Source organism: Buteo buteo, chromosome 6, assembly GCF_964188355.1.
Source record: "Buteo buteo chromosome 6, bButBut1.hap1.1, whole genome shotgun sequence".
Classification (NCBI taxonomy): Eukaryota; Metazoa; Chordata; class Aves; order Accipitriformes; family Accipitridae; genus Buteo; species Buteo buteo.
The window spans coordinates 35,143,771-35,159,229 of NC_134176.1; positions in this window are offsets into that span (position 1 = coordinate 35,143,771).

The window sequence follows — 15,459 nt, forward strand, 5'->3', positions numbered from 1 at the left end:
TTTTGTAGTGGCACTCCCCATGTCTGTGATGGAGGAGTAGGAGCTGCATATCTGTACGGCTTCTGCCTCTGTGCCTGCAGGATTCTAATGTTTTACACATCAGAAAGGCAATCATATATCCTTTTATACCACCCATCTCAAATCCAGTACACCATAAATAAGAGGACTATGCGACCACCTGTTCATTTCCCACACAGGTTCCCTCAGATGCATAGAGGACTGAATTGGTCCTTCCCGAGCATCCATGTAGGTGTGTGTTCTTAAAGCTCTATTCTTCTGCAGGGTTTCCAGTAAGATGATTCTTCAGGCAGTTTGAGCGGAGGATTGGCTAAGGTGGTTTTGTCCATTATTATTACAAAAGCTGGAGTGAGTTTTCCATAGATTTTTTTCCAGCAAATTGCTAACTACCAGCAGAAGAAAAGAAGTGGCTTTTTTTTTTTTTTCCTTAAATCATTACAGCACATCATCTCCTTTGCTCTAGACTCAGGCACTTTCACTTAACTTTTGTTTTGTCAACAGATGTTTAGCCAACAGCTAAAATTAAAATAGAATTTAAAATATGTTTTAATTTATCTTTTTCTTGCAACACAGTGTAAAAAATAGAGTAAAAGTGAAATAGTTAGGGTTTCTTCTAAAGGAATCTGTTGCACCTTGGCTGTTTATAGGATAATAGGCTTCATGTAAACGGACATTTTTCACCTCCTTCATCACATAGATCACATCTAAGTATGTTTTCTTGTGAAGTAAAGGGCCTGGATTCATTGCCTGTTGTCAGCAGGACTTTTAGCTATTGACCCTAGCAGCAAGTGGATTAAGCCTAATATATTTTCCAGTTTCCCACATATTTGTTTTTTACTTTAGGAGTTTATGTATTGCGTAAAGCATAATGTGAAAAGAAGTGAATGGTAGCTCTAAGGGAAAATTTTAGGAGCTGCCATGTGATAGCCACTGCAATGTTATTTCATTTTTTCAAATAATACATTAAAATTGCTGCTAACTTTGTGCTAGTTAATAAGGTTCTGAGCACTTTCCAGCTGTGAATAGTCCTTACATGCTTGCTCATGCCCACAATTGATTTTGCGTGTTACTGAGCTGACCATATATTTTAAGAACACTAAAGCCCATATGCACCTTTATGCCCATATAAAAATTTGATACAGTGCTGAAGTTAAGCTTGTGCAGGTAGATCATGGCCACAGAGTGAACTAGCAGAGCAAAACTGAGCCTCAGTAATGCTACAGTCCTGCTTGTTTCTAAAGCAGAGTAGTGTGCCAGTATTATGCACTAGAGACAGGGAAGACAAGACCAGGAACACAAAGCTGCATAGAGGGACTTGAAAAAAGACGAGTTAATGAATACTGGATGCTTTTGTTATTAAAAATAAACACCAATTTAATCATAACATTTCGTAGTCAGTCATGCATCTGACTTTAATAACTATAAACTTGGACTCACATCTTTGTGCGCTAAAACTAATGCTCTAATTACCTATGGACGCAGCCTGTTCCCATGTCTCTTGAGCACATGACTGAAGTCACTCTGCTACCTGCTGGAACTACAGTAGATGGTTATTCAGGCAAGAGCAGTAGAATTTTGATGCCACAGTTAGATATTTATGAAAAGAGATGCATTGAATTTTATCTCAGTAGATCAATTTTCAGGACAGAGTTCCTAACAGTGTATTCATAGGCTGGGTACAAAACCAATTTTATCTGCTTCAGTGGTGTGTGAACTGTATAAGGAAAGACATCTCTTTACTCTCTGATAGCTTATCTTCCCTGGTGACCATTTATGCGTGCTCTTGTAAATATACATATTTTACAGAAAAAGCTCTTTAAACTATCCTTTGAGATGACCTTGAAATAGGAGCATTTGAATCTTCCAGGAAATTAGCAGCAAAGTCTGTTTTGATAATGATGGGTAGGGTGGGAAGTGCCACTCAAAGCAGAAGTAATAATCAGTGCAGCAAGCTATTTAATAGTACGGGTCTATTACAGAGTAAGTTTTTTACAAAGACAAAAAGAAAAATATACTCACTCTTCCAGCCTCGAAAATTTTCTTAGGAACAGAGAAATCTTTGGAAAATAATTGTTTGGCAAAGTGGGGCTACTGTTTGAAAATATTTAAAGTAAACAACAGGAAAAATAACATACCACTATGTTTGTGAATACTGACTAAACTTAGTTGATATTGATAGAGAAAATAATGACACTTTTCCGAGTGATACACTGAAAGCATAAAAATTTTTAACAAGGCAGCATAAGGAATTGCTTATTATATCTTAGTGTGTAGTTTATTATTTTTATTTCATTTCTGTTCCCTTCTTTCTACTTTGTTTTCCCACTTTTCCGCCAATCCAGGCTTCTTACAGATACATCCTTCCAATTAAAATTTTAGGTCCATAGATTGTAAATATGTATGTGGAGTGAACATTGATATCACCTCACTTATATCCACTGCCCTAGCTTATACACAAATCCAGATATTCTCCTTTTACCTATAACATAAACAGGCTTATAACTCCATGCCCAAATTCCCTCGCACAGATGCACACACTATACAAATACTCTTCTCTATAAATGTCTTCAGGCATATGCACTTTTGTCCCTAACAAATGCATGCTTTCCATGTGCACGTGCACATTTCACAGAGCACACTTTCCTGTGTTCCTCGCCAGCCCTCAGCAAATGCCTCTATTTGCTTCTTCTCATGCTGTCTCTTCAAAGATGCCTATATAAAAATTCTCCTTGCATTATGCCTATGGCCTGTACTATACATAGATATATTCATTTTCTATACACAAGCACACACAGTCCTTGTAGCATTCATTATGTGCATATGCAGTCTTCTGTGGCAGCAGCTTGATTAGCCATGAACTGATGGTAAAATTTTCTGCGTAAAACTTTGAAACACACCTCTGTAATGATACAAGGTATTCCCCTTTGACTTCGCTGACAGTGTCAAAATAACACATAAATAGTTTTGCAAATGCTCAGGAAAGAACCTAGTAGATCAGGTGACACAGTGATAACTGACTTATTACTGTTCTGAATTTTGCTCACTGAGTCTGCTACTGTGAATTTTACTCATTATTAACATTTTTGAAAATATGAGGAATCAAAGACAGGTATTGATTCCGGACACCAATATAAGGTACTGAGCAGTGACTCTGGGACAGACTTCCAGAGGGGAACATAGAAATACTGCTTGGAGGTGCAAAGGAAGCAAAAGCTCAGCTGGAGCTCGAACTGGGAAAAGATGCCAGGAATAACAAGAAAGTCATAAGTATGTGAGCAGCAAACAGAAGTACAAGGTGCAGGTCCACTGCCGAACAAGCTGACAGGTTAATTAAATATGGTACAGAAAAAGCCTAGATACTAAATGCTTTCTGTGCCTTGGTGTTCAAGGGTAAAGTCAGCCCCAAGTCTCAATGCCAAGAAGCAACATCAAAGCCAACAGTCCACTGAATGGAAAGTCAAGAGCCATCTGTACATTTTGGACATACGCAAATCTGTGGGAGCTGGTGGGATGTATCTGAGGATGCTGAGACAGTTGACAGACAGCACTGCAAAGTCACTGTTTCATCTTTGAAAGGTCATGGAGATCAGGGCAAGCCCCGAATGACTGGAAAAGCACAAATATATACCCGTGTCCCAAAGAGAAGATCTGGGAAACAACAGACCGGTTAGCTTCAAGTCAGTCCCTGAACACATTATGAAACGGGCCCTCATGGAAGCTGTTGCCATGAACATGAAAGACAACAAGGTGATTGGGAAGAGCCAACATGGATTCACCAGTGGTAAATGCTTGACCAACTGATTGCCATCTGTGATGAAACAACTTGCTCAGTGGGTGAGGGCAGAGCAGTGGTTGTCATCTGACATCATTTTAGCAACACATTTGACACAGTCTCCCATAATTCATTTAGGAAATTACCCTATGAAATGGATCCTAGTCTATAAGGACCACAACTATCAGACAAGAGAGAGTGGTAGTAATCATTTAAGAAAGGAGGACAGTAAAACCCATGGGTTTGTCTCAGATATGCGATCACTGAGATATTACGTGTACCTAAATAATTTGATAAATTTTGCTAAAATTTTTCTTTTTTTCTTTTTTTAATGAAAAGCTGTGGATTTTTCATGCTATTCATGAATATAGATACTACAAAATTCAATAGCCAGCAAAAAAAGGTTGGGTTGAAGAGGACTAGATATTTTTAATTGTTTTCATCAAAAGAGCTAGTTATTAATCACCTGATAATATTTTTCTTTTTAATGAAAAACATTGATGCATCTAAAGTAGAGCTGATGGGAATCCATCAGATTTAATTACGATTTGGCTGGGAAGGCTTCTTGTGTCCAATAGATGGGGATAAGATGCAACACCCCCATAATAACCAATAATCCAGTAATCTGAGAAGTAAGGGACTCAGGTGCAGGTTCTTGTGCCAAATCAGTCAGAACAAGGACTTTGACTTCTATGTGGTGTACATCAATTACATTTACAGTTGTTTAACTCAGAAATAATAAGATTCTGTTTCAGCTGTGTGCTTCTAACTACGACAATTTCACATGAAAGGTAATGATAGCCCCTTTTCAAAGGCTAGGCAAACAGCAACCCTACTGTGAAAAAAGACACAAAGGGAAAAAGAGTTTATGCTGTGATGTCTGTGCTGCACTGACTCTTATTCAATTACAACTACTCATTTCTACTGATCATGCTTCTTCTCCCCAAAATACTTATCGAAATCTTCTTTCTTGCTCTCTTTTCATTTACATCACCATTTCTCCAACTCCTGAAGTAAAATCCTCTCTTCAGCTATAAACTCATTGACCTTCAGTTAAGAAAGGATTTCAGCTCCATTGGGTCCAATGATTTTAAATTGGACTCTACAAGCTTTCAGGAATGTTTTGATGCTGATCTCAGACTAGGCTTACACTGTGTAAAGTAAGAGTAGAATTTGCATCAGTCAGCCTAACTTAAAATGCTTAAGGACTGTACATGGGATCTACGTCTAAACAAAGGTTGTGTGACTCTAGATGTAACCAGAGTGAATGAGAGTATTTTACCTCTAGAACTAAATTCTGAAATATTTTATGTTTATAATAATTAGGAAAGCTCATATTTATAAGGTCTGAATCCTGTGAAATTCAGAAAATTATTAAATTTGCATAGCTAAAATAAATGAACATAGTTTTAATATATAACAAAAATACTGGGGTTTGATATCTCCATTTTCAGATGCCATCAACAAATAATCAGGTATAGAGGCAGAACAGGTTTTGTTCATTAACAGTTGCATGGATTATCATAGACTAGCTGTCATTGCTATGTTATTTGGAAATTTGTTTTTAATCCAGCAGCACCATATTGCTAATGATTGAAACATCTACCCGCGGCATCTTTTCTAACAGCAGAGAAATGCCATGGAATTGATTTTAATTAGCCTTTGGAAAAAAAAGAATTATGTAGAATTCAAAATCCATTGTTCAAGTCATATGCCAGCCAAGCTGTGTAAGAGGTTTATACAGCTAACTGGACATTAGGGACTCATGTCTGTGTTCAGAAATGTACTAACCATTTAATAGAAAAATGTAAGGGATATGTTCACTTACAGGGTATGTATCTAGGTAGTGATTTAATTATGATTATAATTGTAACTGAGAAACAGAAACAAAAACAGAGGCCAAATTCTTATCTCCAGAGCAAAGTTTGAAAGCACTATAGGGATTTTTTCAGAGATGAAGAACATGTGTCTGTATCGTATGTTAAATATGCCTGCATCAATGCCTATGAGCGTTTTACTAAAATATGGTTTTGATGTTCTTAAAATAAGGTCCATTCTCTACTGAAAAATACAAATCCAAAACAAGTTGTTGACTGATATACCATGCCAGATCCTACGAAATCAAAGCCAGATACCTTCATGTATTTTAATTTTTGTTAGTAGTCTATGAGGACATAAAGCAAATATCCATAAAAATGCTTTTTCTTTTGCTAAATGACATGCATTTTTAGGCACTATAATGTTGACATCACAAGCTGAACAGGCATTGACTTTCCTTGCTGATCTACAGGTGTTCAGGTAATCTGACCACACAGAGTACAACATAAGAAATTCTGACATATGCAGCTGAGCTTTCAAAATTTTAGGTTTCTGAGTACAGATTTCAAAAAACTTTGAAATTTCATTCTGAAAATACAATAGACTACAAGTGTTGAAATGAAGAAAATGTTCTGAATTGCAATAGGAGCACCGATTCACTACTGTTTTTTTCATTGAAATGTCATTGTTTTGTAGGACAACACTGAAGCACTTGTTGATTTTACTGCAGTTATGCTTAAACACTTATTTCCATTTCTGATGGTTCAGAAACTCAGGTACCATTTTTTTTCTGTATACTCTGCAAAGGGGTCTGGCTGGAGCTGTGTAGAAGATTAGTTTCAGATACCCAAAGGTTTCTGTCTGAGTTCAGGATTTATTATGTTTACTAACCATAGCTCATAATAATCAAATGTCAAAGTCAAGTATGTAGGAATTCTGTTTTGTGATCTGGTGAAAATTCTTTTAGAATACTTAAAAAAAAAAAAAGAAAGGGGGGGGGGGGGTTAGACAAGCACAGAAGGCCAGTAAGAAACAGAAGGCCCAATTAGAGGTTAAAATCATCACCTGGTATACTGAAGACCCAAGTATTTAATATGACTTTTCTAATGGTAGATCCTTCTGATCTGGAAAGGCAATTCCATACTGGGACTAAGAAAAGCAGGTTTGGTTTTGATGAATCATAACTTTTACAATTCTCCCAGCCTATTCTAGTCACTAGGCTAGTATCTCTAATCATTAGGTCAGCAAAGATAATATTTCTCAGTCTTTTAAACCTGGCTGGAAGAGATTTTGGAATTCACCTAGTCTGACCTCCTACTCAAAGCAGGGCTAACTTCAAAGTTAGATGAGATTGTTCAGGGTCTTTTGTCATCAGGTTGCTGAGCCTCTCTATACAACCTGTTCCGGTGCTTAATTTCTCTCATTCAGCGTTTGCCTTTTTTTTTTTTTTTCCCCTGATATCCAGTCTGAATTCCTCTTGCTGCTGCTTCCAGTGGTTGTGGTTTATCTTTCCATGCATATCTCTGAGAAGAGTTTTGCTCCTTCTTCTCCGTAACCCCCCTTTAGTTACAAAAGACTGCAAACAGAACCCTATCAGCCTTCTCGCCTGCAAGCTGAACAAACCAAGTTCCCTCAGCTTCTATGTATATCTATACAAATCATATATATGTGTGTATATATCATGTACTCCAGTCCCATACCCATCTTGGTGGTTTTCTGCTGGACTCTCTCCAGTTTCTCACTCTCAAGGGAACAAAACAGGACACTGCACTCCAGGTGCAGCCTTATGGGTGCCAGGCAGAAGGGAAATATCATTTCCTTTGGCCCACTGACTACATTCTTGCCAAAAAAAACCTGTTGGTGGCTGGTGTTATTGCCTCAACAGCACATCCCTGTCTCATGTCCAGGTTGTTGTCCACCAGAGCCCCCAGACTGCAGACCTGCTGCGTTGCTAGACAGTCCACAACCTATACTGTTGGATGGGATTATTCCATCCCAGGAAGGTTTTGCATTTGTCTTCCTCTTCTTTATATGACTGGAAAAGGCTTCAGTGAGGACTTCTTCCTTAATGTTCACATCTTTTTTCTTTAAACAGTCCTAGAATATCCTTGAATTAAGGTAGCATCACGGAGCCACATGGACTTGGCACCTAAAAATATTCAGAGCAGGTACATCTCCTCTTTCTACAAACTTTGACACAATTGGTCTTTCTATCTTTTTGATATTTTATCTAGTAAATCTTTGGAAGGCATCCAGTAGAAGCAATATCTGATTTTATATCTGTCCACTCTTTTGGTAGTTAAAGCTGCCCTCTTACAAAAGCATTTCATCCAATATTCCAATCAAGGGTAGCCCTTTTAAGTATAACAGTCAGGCAGCTGCTGTCTTAAAATGCGAGTTTTAAAACCATCTGCTCTCAGTGACATCTGCCCGTATTCCAACTGGTAAATGCTCTTCCTTTTTTTCCTGGAATGATGCTGCTTTCTCTCACCTACTTCAGAAATATCATACAAGCTTAGCAATATTAGAAGAGGTTCCCATTCATTTCTGTGGCAAGCCCACAGAAACCCATGGATAATGTCACTGTTTGGCAGCTGGCTTTGCGTATTTACATACATATGGATGGATGGATTTTCTTTTCAGTGTTAATTTGAAAAGGAATTCAGAGGACTGATACACAGAACTTTGGTACTAGTTTAATTTAAATTGTTGAAGCAAAATAAAATTGCAATCTATCAAGACAGTTCTCTTAGGCAGATTTTTCCTTAGAGCAAAAATGAGCATCTTGGTAAGAGTCATTAAACCAGGTCACAGTTTGGGCTATGCTGTCTCTTTGGAAACAGCCTTGTTACATAGATGAAATCAAGATACATTTTGGACAAAAAGCTTCTCCTGAAAACAACCAGTGAACTGCTTTGCCAGTGTTGCACTGCACTGTAATATAGGGCAAAATACATTTCTATCACAGATCTTCTGTCAGTATGACCTCTCAAAGTCTGCAGAATCAATTTAGTCCAACAAAGTTAGCATAAAAAGCGACATAAATCACTGAAAGGAGGAAGGGAAGAAATGTTCTCAACTATTGTAGATCAGGGCATATCCACAATTGTATTATGAATGAAGGGGGGGGGGGGGGGGAGCAAAAGGCAGTGAAAAAACAGTATCTTTATTCTGAATGTGCTAATGGTCATGGTCCAAAAACATTTGTATCATATATGATGAACACTTTGCCATTGAAGCACTTTACCTTACAAAACAGCTGAGAAGTTAAGCTGTGCAAATCTTGCATATTTCACACAGCAAAGATGATCAAAAGCTAGGATGTCAAGATCTGACCAAGCTGCTTGTGAAAACCATTGGGAAGGTTATTTACTGGCCTACCTCATATTTTCAAGATGCAATTTTCCAACTTGCTCTACCTTTTTAAGAACTTTTAAAGAACTTTCTTCTGTTTGTTAATTTGCAAATTGAAGATCAGAGCCAATATATTCTTCCCACTTTTCCCCAGTGTGTCTTACTTCACATTGCAAATACTGCAATCACAGGTGAGTAGAGTGTACAAACATTTTCAAAAAGAAACTGTTCCTGCCTAAATTTAGACCTCAAAAGGACCCTTGAGTATTTTACACTATATAACAAATTACAGCTTCTACTTTGTTGACGTGACAAAGGTAAATTATGATCAAGTCCAGAAAAGAAGAATTCATAGCAGGAAAGATGAAAGACCCCTGAGTGGGAGAAGTACTAATGGCCTTTACAGTAATGCAGCATCAAGAAACTTAATTCCAGACAGCTTTCCACAATTCTTTTAATATTTCTTTTTCTTTATCATAGCATAATACCTGGCTTGACAACAGATATGTCAACAGTTAGGGCTCTATTCTTCAAATCGTCATGCTCTATTAACGCTGTTTTTCTGTGGGATTTACCCTGTCAAAGAAGGAATCACCAAGGAGTAAGGTCTATGGTTGCCTTATTCACTAAATCCCTCTTCTCAGTGATGCACAAATGACTAAGTACTTTTGGTGCCACTGCAAGACAGAAAGTTAAAACAGGTCAGTCTCAGGTTAGGGTGACAGGAAGTTTGTCCTGCACATGCCAGATGTTTTATATGCAAAAGAAACACAAAAATCTCACCTGTTTCAAAAAAAAAAGCACATAAGCATAAGTGCACGAGGGCAGATCTTCCTACCGTCATCTCATTTCAGGGGTTTGACTACGTGTTATTGTACACAACAAAATTACTCACACACACACACACACACACACTTGTATTACCTGTACTTCTGATGTACACTAGCATGAGCATTGTTCTTTCAGTTCCTTCCAGGATGCACAGCTGTGCTTTGCTAGTGTTCTTCCCTATGCAGTGATGCAAGGTGGGCCTGGGTCCTAGGAAAGGAATAAGATGAGACCCCTTAGTAAATCATTGCCGAGGCCCATTGCCTCGTGGGTTCCCATGCAGCTGCACCACCTCTACATTTACACATAGTTACATACGTTACCTGCATGCACTATAAGGCTTACGAGGAAATATGCTATCACACTGTACTACTGAGGAATATTTGGATATTAGCAAAGTGAGGGCTGAGGTTAGGCACCTTATGTGTTGGACTTTGAAAGGATGGAGGGAGGCTATTTTTGCTGGTAGGTTGAAAGTATCTCCCCTTTTGTCAAGCCCTGCACCTCCAGCATTTGGACTGGCTACTCAGGCTGAGAACTTAATTTGTTCTGCAGTGCACATAGTCTGTGGGGAAAAAAATCACAGTAGAAGTCAAATTAGGAGGGGCTTATTATCAGTGTAGAATTGTGTTATAGAATGACCTCTCCAGTGCTGAGCAAATATTGGTTTTGGAAAATGAAGTGGGAAGTTTTACTACTGTTGTCGTTTGACTGAATGTATGGCATCATGTTTGGACAGAGGCTCTTGTGCTGCCTCATATAATTATCAGTAGTATTTATGAATGTGAGGAAGAACTGGAAATGCAGTTGTGAAGCTATGGGGTAAAACCTGTGTGTAAGCAGCTACATATGAAGATGACCTTCTTCAATTTTCTAGTAATTACTTACAGCTGTATTTTGCCCTGTAAAAACTCTAGGACATAACCATGAGAGTAGCACCTACTTAAAAGTTATTCCCTTTCCATTTCAATTCTTTTAATTTTCCATCCTTTAGAATATCCTTCTCCTTAAAATATTTCTTCTGCTAGGATCTAGAATTTAATAGCTACATGGAGGCTTTAAAGATTAATTTTTGGTCACTTAATTTCCCCACCAAACTAGTGGTAAGATTCTCTTCCCTACATCAGTTTTATACTGGAAAAATGCTAAGCAACAGTCAAATAAAGTGCTTCCTGTTTTGTACAAGTAAGAAGCAAATTGGACCAGCTATTTAGATGCTAAGATACATCTTAAGGAGAATACATTGAAATAAATTGAGAGATTTTTAATAAGGGAAGAGGGGGTGCACTTAATAGAAAGAGCTTATAGAGACCCTGGCTGTGGCTAATGTGCATAAAAAATTCAGCCTGTCAGATCCTCACTTTTCTAATTCAGTAATCTAAATAATTTATTTGACATTTTAGCTCAAGATGACCTTTCTTGGGAAAAAATTACTGTTTTAAACTTTTAGCAAGTGCAACCACTGCAGAGGATTGCTGTTGAAGTCTGCATTTTCCCAAACGAGTAAAGGTTAATCTTGTACAGCTCAAACACATTTCTGACCCTTTTAAACAAGTTCACAAAAAGTCATTTAATTTTTTTAATATAATTTCAATTATATTGCAATATTTGTGTTAAACGAGCTTCCTTCTCTCCTCCCATTTTATTTCTGTGGCTGGGAAGCCATTTCCCATGTGTTCAGATGGATTTAGGCAAAGGACTTGTTTTGAATGAGTAAAGGTACCATTTTACCAAATGTTACTTATAAGGCAAGTTCCATAAATCAAGTGAAAACACACGGTAGATTAATAGGTGAGTAGGTTAAAACAGCCACTAGTAATAGCAAGAAAATGACTGTCCAGAGGTTCACAGTTCCCAGATTGGTCACTTGACTCAAGTAATCAGCCTCAGAGCTATGCCACAAAAAATGATCATGTCTGTCCCTGGATTCTCTTCCTCTAACTAAACAATCCCATATTTTGCAGAGGGCATTTCAGTGGTTCTACTAAAGGACATTTAGTGTAATTTTACTTTGCTATTTCTGATAATTTATCTAACTTTCCGACAGGTCACTAAAAAAATCTTTCAATGTAAGGATTAATATACCCCCAATTGTACATAATAAAGGCTATAACTCTCTCAGGGTGTTCAGGTGACTTTATAGGGGTACATTATTTATTATTGAAAATGTGAATTTGCTAGAATGGCTGAAATATCACAAAGGTTTCAGAGTCTGTGCAAAAGCTGCAGTGCAGCTGCCAGCTATAAGAGGACCTAAGTAACTAGCTATCAAAGTAGATGACCAGCCCTACTTAAGCCACTCATGAGATGAAAATGCAGGGTCTAGTGTTGTCTTCAAATTGCATTTTTTCCCCACGTTATTTTTTCCCCCTGATTTGCATTGTTTGTGTGGTTCCAGATGTTTGTATTACTCATATAGGTGTGCAACTGTAAGACCTTCAGTGTAGTCAGTATGAAGCCAGTGTAAGTTTGATGTTAAGAGGAGAAGCAGTACACTCGTCTCTGCTGTGATATTCTCTCCTCGTGCCTGCACTGATGTCAGTTAGTGCTTTCTTTTCTGACATAACAGTGGGGGTTTGATCTGATACACCCACACATACCAGTCAAAAACTGCTACAAAAACAGGGCGCTGAATGATCAGTGAGGCTTATGCTCCTAAGGCATTTTGGCAGTTCTAAAATCCAATGTAAGTGTAATCAGCCTCTTAAAGGCTTTCAGTATTATTAACTCTTAATTAACAGTAGTGCGATTATCTACCTTGCAGACAGTGTTAGAATTGCAGACGCAACTTAGTTTGCAAAAGTTTCTTAGATCAGGTGTGATACTACGTGGAAAACTCTATTACTTCCAGGGACAGCTTCTCACTAGAAGTGGCATGGCTGTTCTTGTACCACACGGGGATAAAACTAGTGAACCCTTCCCCTCTTGGAACCAAGGTAAAGCATGGAAATCCAGCCTGCATTGCTCTTCCTCACATTCGAGTAACTGGAAGAACCAGGCAAAAACACCCCAACACAATACAGGGTGAGTTTATAATAGCTTTAGCTAACTCATTAACAGTCAGAACATTGCACGTGCATACATTACATTTGCTCCACTAACCAGTAAAATGGAGACTGGACTCATGTGGGAGCTACGCATATTCACTTAAGGCATGCCCACTGCCTACTTTATTTTAAGGCATCCAAGTTTACAGAAGATGACCTAGAGTTACTGGATAGGCAGCATTTTATCCATTGCTTGTATTTTTCTATCCGACATGCTTTTTGCAGGTCTCACCCTTCTTAAGCAGATGACCAGAGAGCGTAGCCTTGTGCGGTGAAACTGTGGGGCTGTAGTTTGTGCAATTAATGAAGTGGTATATTGCACCATATTTATGAGATGTGAATGGTTTTTACTTTACGCAAAATGCAAAATGTCGTGGCAAAATAGGAGTAGTAAAGCTCACAACAGTATTAGACAGTGATCGCTCCAGTGTTAAACTTCTCCAATAGAGAAGAGCTTCTGTTTCATAGTTCTTTATTGTCTAACTACCATAAGCCAAGATGTTACAAAATACTGCTTTGGATACCACAATTTTTATTATTCAGTCTGAAAACTGTTGAAAAGGGTAGATTTTGAGTAAATTAAATTGGACTAATAGGATTAAATTGAGAATTCAAAACTGGACATGTTGAAAATGTGAAGTATTAATAGCAGGAAAAAATGCTTTCAGCACTTTACTGGGTAAAGCTAACAAAAGGGAATTGCGAGCAATAAGCTGCACACACTGCCATATGAATTTTATTGCTCTTTGGCATGATTGCAAAGTTAGTGGCTGTATGAAAAAGCACTGGTATACTAACATTGAGGAAAGGGGAATCCTGCTGCCTTGCCAAAAATAGCCTGAAGGTAATGTCATTGATTACTAGTTACTAGTCCTGGTTACTTGTCCTGTTAACCTTGTACTAGTTTTGCAACTTCATTTCTACGTGTACCCTAAAGAAATATGAGCTGTCTTAGGTGATAAGAGAGGCAGAGTTTGTAGAGAGACATAGTATTATTTCTTAAACCAATGGATAGTATTAGATGGTATTGGAAGTGTCATTAAGATTTAGAGTTAAGTGTCCATAATTGAACAGTAAGTTTGGACAAGGCTTATCTTTGAAATTATTTGTTCTTTTTTTTTGATTTTAGAAATGTGATTTTGGCTCATGGTAGAAGTATGAAGTAACTGTAGCTTTCTGTTCAAAGAATACCTTGAGAAGAGAGGGACTACTCAATTTTTCTCTAAGCTCTAGCAGAGGTTTTTTGTTATGTAAATTGTTGTCCTGTAGCCCATAGGCGGAGACAACTGCCAGATCTTAATGACTTCTAAGGAACTTGAGTCTGGATTTGAATTAGTAATCTAAAGATGAAGTGTTTGTTCCTCCCATTAACAGTTCTTTATAACATCTAGATTTTCTGTGTTGTAAACCTGTTGCTGTTGCGTATAGTACTGAGGCTCTGGGAATGTCATCATGATAAAATGGTAATGAAACTATGTTTAAATCTTCTTCCTTGTTTTCATCCTCATTATGCAAATTACATGTCTCAAAACTGTCTACCTATCAGTTATAAGTTTGGCTGGTGCTCTCATGACTTTCTTGAAAGATGTTTCTAAACACTTTTTCCAAATTGATTTTCTTAACCCATATTTATTTCCTATGCATCTGTGATGCCCATGAGTTAAGTAAAAATGTCTTAGGGCTTTGGTGGTGATGTGGCAGATGGTGATGTTTGTTCTAAAGTTATTTAATAGATATCTCAGTAGTCTTCACAGGGAAATACATGGAGAAAAAATACTGAGGTACAGAAGGACTGGTCTGCTGTGATTTTAGATACTGATGCTGAAGGGCACTTCCTGGTATTCCTATCTCTAATTCACTTAGCTGTGCAACCAAATTCTATTGAGGAAGATGGCATTATTTCTCATGTTCATTTCCAACGTGCAATGAAAATATTGAATTCTCAGCTGCCCAACCATTAGTTCCCACACAGTGTTGGGACCCTTTTCCCATCCTTAAAGCAGCTAATAAGAAATGCTGATAAAACCATTTGTCAATTCAAAGGAGCAAGAAGAAAGTATTACCAGGTGGTACATGAACTCATGAGAAGGAAGCTAAAAAATCTATTTTTTCTCGTTGCATAAGAGAGCTTCTTAAAATTTGTCTGTTCTTTTAGGACATCCTTCAGAACAAATAAAATCTGGAGGGATTTGTCTCACCCATTGACACTGCTTTACATGAACTCCTGATGTGAATGCAGTTTTCTCCCTTGGGTTTTTCTGGCATGCATAGCAGGGCAGGATACAGTCCTGATTGTAACAGGGCACCATGTATTTCTGAACATCCGTGAAAATCTCTATTGTTCCTTAGGTGTAGGGCAGAGATATGACCTTACATTTGAGGGCAGTATAGCGCGCGAAGGTCTGGCATGAAGAACGGTAGAATTCTCACAATAGATTGCTATCTGCTGCTCTCCAACTCATTTGGTTAAGGTCAAGAAGCTGCTTGTAAACACACAGTATGATTTCCTAAAAAGGCATCTCGTTCTTTATCCCACTGAGTGGCACTGTGACACATAAAGGTCAACCTTAGCGACCATTAAACGAGCAGCTACTTAAGACGGTGAAAGGCAAAACTGGTTTC